At 50.4% G+C, this 8,994-nt stretch overlaps 1 long non-coding RNA gene across 2 annotated transcripts; it reads right to left on the reverse strand.

Annotated features, from left to right (window-relative positions):
• Positions 1-2,824: 2,824 nt before the first annotated feature.
• On the reverse strand, positions 2,825-5,884 carry LOC144704834 (uncharacterized). Of its 2 annotated transcripts, none has more exons than XR_013581912.1 (3): positions 5,717-5,884; positions 4,510-4,605; positions 2,825-4,226 (listed from the first exon to the last, which is right to left on the reverse strand). It is a non-coding gene; the product is annotated as an uncharacterized LOC144704834 (long non-coding RNA). The 2 variants fall into 2 exon arrangements; XR_013581911.1 differs by lacking the exon at positions 5,717-5,884 and adding an exon at positions 5,061-5,228.
• Between the last annotated feature and the right edge of the window lie 3,110 nt (positions 5,885-8,994).

The following is an 8,994-nucleotide window of genomic DNA, read 5'->3' on the forward strand; positions in this document are numbered from 1 at the left end:
CGCCTATCGGATAGGTCGGCTGCGGTGCCGGTGGGTACCCCGTGGGGTACTGTGGAGCCATGGTAGGTGGCGTGCGCGAGGCGTCATGGGGTTGGGGCACGGGTACGTGTGCCGTACTATAGTATGTCGGCGGCCCATAAGTGGCCGGAGGCGCCGGAGGAGGGGCGACATAGGATAGCCCACTCGGCCTAGTGGCGTAGGTCGGCGCATACGGCGCCAGGGCATGGGTTTGCACCGGGGGAACCCCGTGATGCTGACCAGGCAGATCATAAGGGGGATGTGCTCTCGCCTCCGATGGATAGTGTCCCCTATCGTGTGGATAAGGTCGTTCCTCGGGGTAGCGCTGGGAGCGGTACCCATCGGGTGGCGGTGACCTCCGTTGCTGATTCTCCCAGCTCCGCTGCTTGTAGTGCCGAGGTTGGTGGTAGGCCGGCTAATCGTAGTGCCGTGAGGCTGCGGGTCATGGAGGGACGTATGGCGGGACCGGGGCGGGGTCTGCTCGACATGGGGGCCTTGCGCGGGCATTGGAGAACATCCCCCGACGAGCTAGTGTTCTGGTAACCACTAGGCGGTGCTCTAGGGCTGGCCGCGGAGGAGGACGCACGGTCCTCGGTTCTAACCGTAGAGTGGGGTGATGCTACCCCACAGTTGGGGGTAGGGACCCGTGGGACGGGTTCCTGATAATCTCAATTTTAGGGTTAAAATTTGTCGTTGGTGATTGAGATTATTCAATAAATATATTAAACCGTACTTAAAAATATTTATTTAGTAATGAGTACGGATCGTCTCCACAGGGAATGAAGATTAAGGAATTACTTTCTTAAACTTGTGATGTTCAATGAGAAGATCGACAAAAGCACGATTCAAGGATATGAGCTAGTGATATCGAGTAAGAAGTACTAAATGTATATGTTATTTCAACTAAAATAAAGAGTAAGTGATTGTGACAAACACGAAGATGAACGAAAGTATGAACAAGGATAATGGTTGGGTATGATGGCACGAATGGAGAGACGAGGAACACGAGTGAAATGAGAGTGCAAGTTTGATGATAAATTCTAATTATGTTAAATATAGTGAAGGGAAAGAGACAACGTAAGGCGAGAACACTTATCTTAGATCCTTATGTTCCGCCAGGATCACGGTGATTTAGGAGTGCCGGTAAGCTCCCCCTCTTCTCCAATGCTTCTTCCCACACACTCAGGACACCAAGAACACTCTTGATGGATTTCAAAACTCACTATCTTTCAATCAGCTTACACAAGTAGGAAGCAAGTTCAAGATGAATTTTACAATGATCCAGGCCTATATTTATATATGTGAGGGTATGGATAGAAAGAGGAGAGGGAGACGAAGCAACGCTGAAAATTTCAGCTAAATCGGAGTTGTAGATCATAAGTTATGGCCGTTTGAATTTGAAGAAATCCTAGCCATTGATAAATCCTAGCTAAGTCGTCATCGTCGTCGTTTTCCGTGCCTGTTGAGAATTCAAAGCGCTCCGGATTCCGTGCCTTTTGTCTTCCGTGCGTGCGCTTTTCGAAGTCCACGTGTACCTGAAGAAAAGTAAAAAAAACAAAGCAAAGAAGAAGAAAAAAAAGAAGCAAAGTATGTTTTTTTTCGGAGGGAGACGTGGCGGCGCGTCAGCGCGCCACGTCGCCCTCTTCTTTCTTCTTTTTCTTTCTTTTAAATGAGTGGCTGTGAGTGTGCCACGTCACCCGGCGCCAAAAAAAAACTAAAAATACTTAAAAATTCATATTAAATAAAATAAAAGCCCAAAAAATACGTATATATTTTTTGACTCAGAAAAATCATATCTTTCCAAATAAAATGTCAAAAAATTCCAGAAAAATCATATTCTTTCTCAAAAATAATATTCTTTTAGAATATATTGTTCGAAAAATCTCTAAAAATGCAGTAAAATCAGAAAATCATTCTAAGGACAGATTTAATCATTTTAAGATTGATAACATGCAAATATAAGTAATTTAATGCAGATAAATAGGTAAATATGATCATATAAGGTAATTAAAATGCATGTTGTCAGACCCCCCAACTTAAATCATTGCTAGTCCCTTAGCAATGTCATTTCAAATCTCTTGGTTGATCCATTCACCTTATTGTCCTAACAACATAAGCTTGAAGTTATAATGATATCAATTATACCGCTGAGTACGATTATACACATGTAATGCTAGAATGCGTATGAGAGACTCCCTTGTGATTTTGGAAAGAGCTGGTGGTCATGAGGAGTGAAGCCTACTTATCGCCGGGTTTGATACTATAATCTAGGTAGTGCCTTTCCTCACTTTCTCACATCACTTACATCACTCACATACGATGATTCCCCACTAAGTTTGCTCTCTCCTGAGAGTAAGAGATAATCATTATTCATTTCTCATAAACACAGAATAACAATTGTGTATAAAGGAATCATGTGTGATGAGGCTCCTATCTAACTATGTGTGAAGAGAGAAGAGAATGAAGAACGGCTCAAAAGAATGTGTGAAGGTATGTTAAGGATGGCTGCTGGGTATGTTAATGTGTGAAGGTAGAATACTTAGATAGCTTACTCCCAAGATAGACAAAAAGAGTAGAATGGAATGAGAGAATGAGCGAAGATGGAAGTTATCAACTAAGCCTGGATGATAGTTTGATTAACAATCATAACGAGTAAATAGAGATGCTTCCAAGAAAAAACCCAAGAATTTTTTTTTTTCTTCTTCTTCTTTTTTTCTCTCTTTTTTTTTCTCTTTTTTTTTCTTTTTCTTCTTCTTCTCTCTCTCTCTCTTTTTTGTTTTTTTTTCAAGAGGGGTGAACATAAATGGAAGTTTAATATGGGAGCGTATAATGATTGATCAACTACACAACATTAGATGCATTCCAGGCTAGTACCATAAAGATGAACTCAGATGAGAGGACGTAGACATAAACAGAGATAGGTATACAAAAGAAAAAGATATCATAATAGGGTGATGTCACAAAGGAAAGAGGAGAGAAACTTGGGAAACTTATGAGTATGCAAGTGAATTTTAAAAAGATGCGATGGGTAACGAAAGGACAAGCAAAATTAAGAAACTGATATTCGTCCGACCGTGTTAAGCAAATGCTAACACGATCGACTCTGATACCAATATGATATAATACGATACGGCCGGGATCGACGGCTCGTATTACGTCACAGAGATGCTCGATGAATGATCAATATGTCAATGAATGCACGTTAAAAATCCTCAAGAGCGGAGAGGACGGGCCGATGGTGGGGCGACGATCCAGTAAATCCTAAAGTGACGACTAGGTCCGGGTTGACTCCAAGTGACCCGCGGAACCTATACGATCTAGCTCGACGAGAGGGGCGTGTGAAGGTCCGGTGGAGTTCAACCCCAACGACAGGAATTGAACGTCAATCTCAAGGACAAGCCCTACCGCTTGACAGTGGTGGCTAACCTAACCGAGTTATAACGATGGAAAATGGCAGAGGAAAACGATAGAGGGAGACGACGCTGGAGAAAGTAACAATACTGCTAAAAAGGGGGAGGGAGCGAGAAGGAACCTGGTCACGCTCAGTTAATCATCAAACAATCAAGAGAATTCCCCACGTTGGATGCACGGGATGATCACTGGCGGTTGGGCCCGCGGCGGGTACCCGGTAGAGGGCGGTTGCGCGAGAGATGAGCAAGGGAGCGTCGTCGGGCCTCGGGTACACGGACGTGCCAAGAGCACGACTAGTCAGAGGCACGGACGGCCGAATAGGGCACTGGCGTTGCCGGCAGCGGGCGCGCGGCGGATGGTCGGGCGAGGGCCGTCGCGAGAATGTTGGGCGGGGCCGTCGGATCACAGGCGCACGGGCTTGCTGAGATCGGTGGTAGCCGCTAGCAGATGACCCAAGTGGCGGCCGGGCGGTGGACGGGATCGCGGCCGAGAGACTGAGAGCGTCGCCGGTGACGTTTACTGGTTCGGTGACGACGGGGACCAGCCGTGAGCGTCGTAGAGGAACGACCCCTAGGTGATATGACAACGCAAACGACCAGTCAGGAGAGTCCGACGTCGCAGGACGAACGGGCAATCACGACTCGAGGCGCACAGAGGGACGCTGGAGGAGCCAAAAGCGACGATGACAGCTGAGGTGGGCGGAGGCTCCTGTGGCGAACTGGTTCACGCTGGATGAAGGGGGAGACGAACAGCCTCCTATTGTAGGGTGAGAGGTAGGGGATGACCCCTTGCTATTTCTGACACTCACAGAGATAACTCAAAAAAAACGATAGCAAAACTATGGCAAAACGATCGGTTTCAAAGACTTTTTTTGACCCTGTCCTTGGGCATGCCTCCCCTTTATATAGGAGGGAGGGGGAGGGTGCCAAGAGACGAAGACTAGGGACGGGTCGGTCACGTGACGTGGCCCTCCTCTTTACATGGCATTTCGTGAAAAATAACAAAACATAAAAGACGGGACCGGTCCAGTACACGACCCGATCCAAAATTACCATTTAAATAAATAACAAGAAAACTTACTTTGAGTACTTGAACTCCGGATCACGGACGTTGGCACGAGCGGCTCGGAGCGGTCGACCATGTCCCTTGTCGATGTCGACGTGTCACGATGGTTCACTAAAATACAAAAAAACAAATGAAAAATTAGAAAAATAAAAATAAAAGGATAAGAGAAGAAGAATTGAAGATGAAAAGATGAGGAAAGTAAGAACAGAAAAAGAACAGAGAAACACAACAAGAAGAAGTGAGATGAAAAAGCAAAGATGAACATGGAAAAAAATGCCCGATGAGAAGGATTGATCAAAGAAGAACAGAGTATCTTTTTGTTTGTTTTCTCGTTGTTTACGGAGGATGATACACAAGCAACACACCCAAAACGGCTTTTCCCATTCATATTTTGAGATGATTGAAACACAGCGCCAAAAAAGGAAAATAAACCTACTTTGATATCATTGAATTGGGTTTCAGAAGGTGCCAAATTTATTAATTTGGTGAGAGAGTTGTATCGACACTCTCTGGAAAGGAAACTTGGAGAAAATCGAACAAACGGAAAGAGCAATTAAAAGGCAGACCCGGGAAAGCACAAGGAAGAAGTGCACAGCAGTGCCACCGAGCCTCCGACGAACAAACGGTGCACCCAAGGAACTTCCGCTCTCCCAAACAAATCGGAGCCTGTATTAACTCTTATTGAACCAGGTTAAAGGGGAATGGGTAACAAGATTGGAACACGTACTCCAAGTATGGATGTAGAAACAGTGATGCAGGACCACATCCGAGATGAAGTCCTGCGGTCACCAAGGGTTCGTACTCGGTGTCGACGGCGCGTTGGTGCGCGACGAACGCTCGTAGGGTCGTCAAGCACGAGAATCCTAAGAAGGCAAGCGTGAATGTAAATGGCCTAGAAAGGGGTGTGGTACGTGCAGCTGCCGACGAACGGAAAGGAGCCTACGTCCGAGGGGTCGACGGGGTCACCCAGAGAGGAGTAGGAGGATCTTTCGACACTCGTCCAGATGGACGACGTTGCTACGGCACCGAACAGGAGAACTCCCACCGGGGTGTGCTCGCACACGGCGGGCAGACCGACTCGTCCCGAGACCGGGAGAGACGCTAACTAGTTCGTGGTTTTCACTCGCCCTCACACACTCACCTACGTCTAACCCGAGCGCTGTGGAGGCAATGAAAATGTACTGCAAGAAATAAGAGACGAGAGCGATAGAGAACGGGATACCAAGTATTCGTCCGGAGTCGATCCGCGCAATCTCGGCCGACCCGGGAAGGCTTGGGATGATGGAGCGGGGGTTGCCGGTGCAACAGACGCGAGCAGGCGCGACTACAGAAGGCGCGACCGATACGTGATTGGCGTGGAGTCGTCAACCCCAGCACGGCGTGGCGCGCGGTGCGGCGGAAGGGTGCGGCGCGAGTACCGAGTGCAGTCCGGCGCCGGCACGGGGCAGCCAAGGCGTGCAGCACGGTGCGCACACGCCGGTGGAGTGGCCCAAGGGCGCTGGGGGCATGCGTGGCGATAGGCCGAGCTACACTGCGGGGCACACAAAGTCTAGGACGAGGGTCCCAGGTAGCGCCTCAGGCCAAGAGTGAGGTCAGGAAACGCGAGCGCCAGCAACAGCGTCGTCACGTCGCGAGTCGCGGCGCGAATAGTTGGGGAGTGTCCGTCGTAGAATTCCTCAGCTCATGACCGCGAGGTCAGAGAGGGAGTACCGGTGGATAGTTGAACCAGCTGGTCATACGGTGCCGAGGAACCGGGTGGGTCGAGGGGCTGGCCACCCGGGCGGCGCGAAAGTCGGCACCCAACGGCGGCAGCGGGGAGAGGGAGAGCTTAGAGGGGCAGTTGTGAGCGGGTCGGGGCGATGTGGGAGAAGCCGCATACTCAGGGACGGGGCTCGTGCGGAAGTGCACGAGGGCAGAGATGCCGCTTGGCGGTGCAACAGCACCGAGGAGATTGGTTGGCGTCACACGAGCTCCTGGCGTGGTGAGTGAGAGGGCAGGCGGCCTGGGTACTCAAGAACGCAAACGGCTCCGCGGATGGCCCTGCAGCACGCTCAGAGGTGGCGCGAACGGGGGGACCGCGGTACAGAGATGCACGGGAGGGAACTACACCTGGCGGCGCGTTCGGCGCGCTGCCGCGTGTGCGCGAGTGGTAATGCAGCGTGCCAAGGACGTGTGTGATGGCACGTGGGCGCAAGGCGCTGCTCCCAACCTTCCCTTGCCTTCTTCCGTTGCTTCTCCTCTTCTCCTATCTCCTCCTTTGCTCCCGGTTCTTTTTCCTCTTTTGCAACTTCACAGTCTGTAACCCTAGATCGACAGGAAGGTGGCCAACTCTTTGAAAAAGAACGATACTTCAAAATTCATCAAAATGACAGCGTATCTTATTTAGGGCAACCCTCTTCCCTTATATAGGGGGGAAGTGGGGTGACCTGCTTACACCAAAAGAAGAAGATAAAAAGAAAAACCTAAGGGCACATAAAGGGAACTCCAACGACCTAGGACCAAGGAGATGGACAACAAGGAAGAAGGGAGTGAACGAGGGAGAAGGGAGAAGGAATCCAGGCAGGATTATCCTCTCGCCTAACATGCGATCGTGACGAGTTTAAAATGGTGAATGACAAAGACGGAAGCAAAACGACGAGTAAAGAAACGACATAAAAATAACGGTACGGTGTCCATTACCTGGAATACTTGAATCTGGGCGTGCGTACCGACGCCTTGGCTTGCCAAGCGGGCTGAACGTGGACGGCCATCATTGTCGAGGGTGGTGGTGACGTCTCCGGAGATGTATCGAGGGCCGGCACTGGTGCTGTTTGGGATGACGGTGACGACTCCAAAGACGTGTCCGGGGCTGTCGCCGGGGCTGCGCCATCAATCATCCCAGGGTCGGAAGAACTCGACTCCAGCGAGTTAGGCGCGTCGAAGGGCAGCGGCTGGAGTAGATCCGAGCGAAGGCGGCGGAGCTCCACCTCTGAAATCCACGTGTCGTATGCTCTGGTGCGTTCAAGCCATCGTACCAAGAACCTCCTCGCGACCTCGTTCCCTGCATAGTCCATTATCTCTTGCAATACACAGTCGATTGCCTCGTGCCAATTGGGTGAAACAAGCGGGGGAGTGGTCGCGGCAAGCTCACTCACACTGAATGGGTCTAGAGAGGCAAGGGTGTGGGGGTGAGAAGGGGTTCGGTACGGAGCCAGATCCGCCACGTTGAACGTGGAACTTATTCCCCACGTAGGAGGAATCTCGACGACGTAGGCATTTTCGCCCACCCTTCGGAGGATTGAGAACGGGCCGGCACTACGGGCATGTAGCTTTGTAGCCGTCCCGAGAGAGTATCTCTCTGGTCTAAGCCTAACCTTCACTAGGACTCCCACATCGAAGACTCGGGGTCGGCGGTGCAAGTCGGCAGACTGCTTATACAATGCATTTTGGCTCGTGATACTATCATGAATATGCTGATGCAATGCAGAAATATGCTGGGCAAATGCAATGCCGTCTTCGGATAACATAACATGTGGGTCAACAGGTGCTAAGTCTAGTGGGCGACGAGGGGCCTGGCCATAGACGATCTCAAACGGACTCAACCCGATGGTGCGGTTTACCGAGTCGTTGTTGGCAAACTCGGCGTGAGGGATGATCAAATCCCACGTTGCGAGGTGTTCGCCCACTAAAGAGTATTTTGTGAATACAAAAGAAAAGAAGATATAGTGATGGCGCACCCCGGACACATCGTCGGAGTCGTCGCCATCGCCCCCGACAGCACCTGCTCCATCACCGGATACGTCATTAGAGACATCACTGCTGCCCTCGACAGCGCCGGCCGCCCGCGTTGAGCCCGCCCGGCAAGCCAAGGCATCGGTACGCACACCCGGATTCAAGTATTCCGGGTAATGGACACCGTATCGTTATTTTCTGTCTTTTCTTTACTCGTCTTTTGCTTTTAACCATCATCATTCGTCGTTTTAAAACTCAACCATGTTCACATGTAAGGAGAGGGGATAACCTTGTCGGGATTCCCCTCTCCCTTCCCTCTCGTTCAATCTCCTTGGTCCTAGGTCGTTGGCCTTCTCTTTTTGTGTCTTTAGGTTTCTTCTTTTTTTGTTTTCTTCCTTTGGTGTAAGCAGGTCACCCCACTTCCCTCCTATATAAGGGAAGAGGGTTGCCCTAAGTCAGGGACGCCGTTTTTTGATGAAAGAAGAAATTCCCCTCATTGGGTTTGAAAGTTGAGAGCTTGTTCTTGAGGTTCTAGGGTTACGATCTGACGAAGGAAATTGCAGGAGAAGAGTTCAAAGCTAAGGAAGGAGGAAGGCAGAGGTGGTGAAGCTAGAGGAAGCCAGAAGGGAAGTCAGAGGCGAAGGAGCGCCTGCCCCAGGGCCCGGCCTTCCCTACGCTGGCCTCGTGCGACTCGGTGCCATGCTCGCCCGCCGCTCGCGTGGCCGCGCAATCGCGCAAGCACCCGCTCCACAGCCCACGGACGTGCAGCTAGCGCTCGTCCGGGTCGCT

The sequence above is a fragment of the Wolffia australiana genome, chromosome 6 (assembly GCF_029677425.1).
Source record: "Wolffia australiana isolate 7733 chromosome 6, ASM2967742v1".
Taxonomy (NCBI): Eukaryota; Viridiplantae; Streptophyta; class Magnoliopsida; order Alismatales; family Araceae; genus Wolffia; species Wolffia australiana.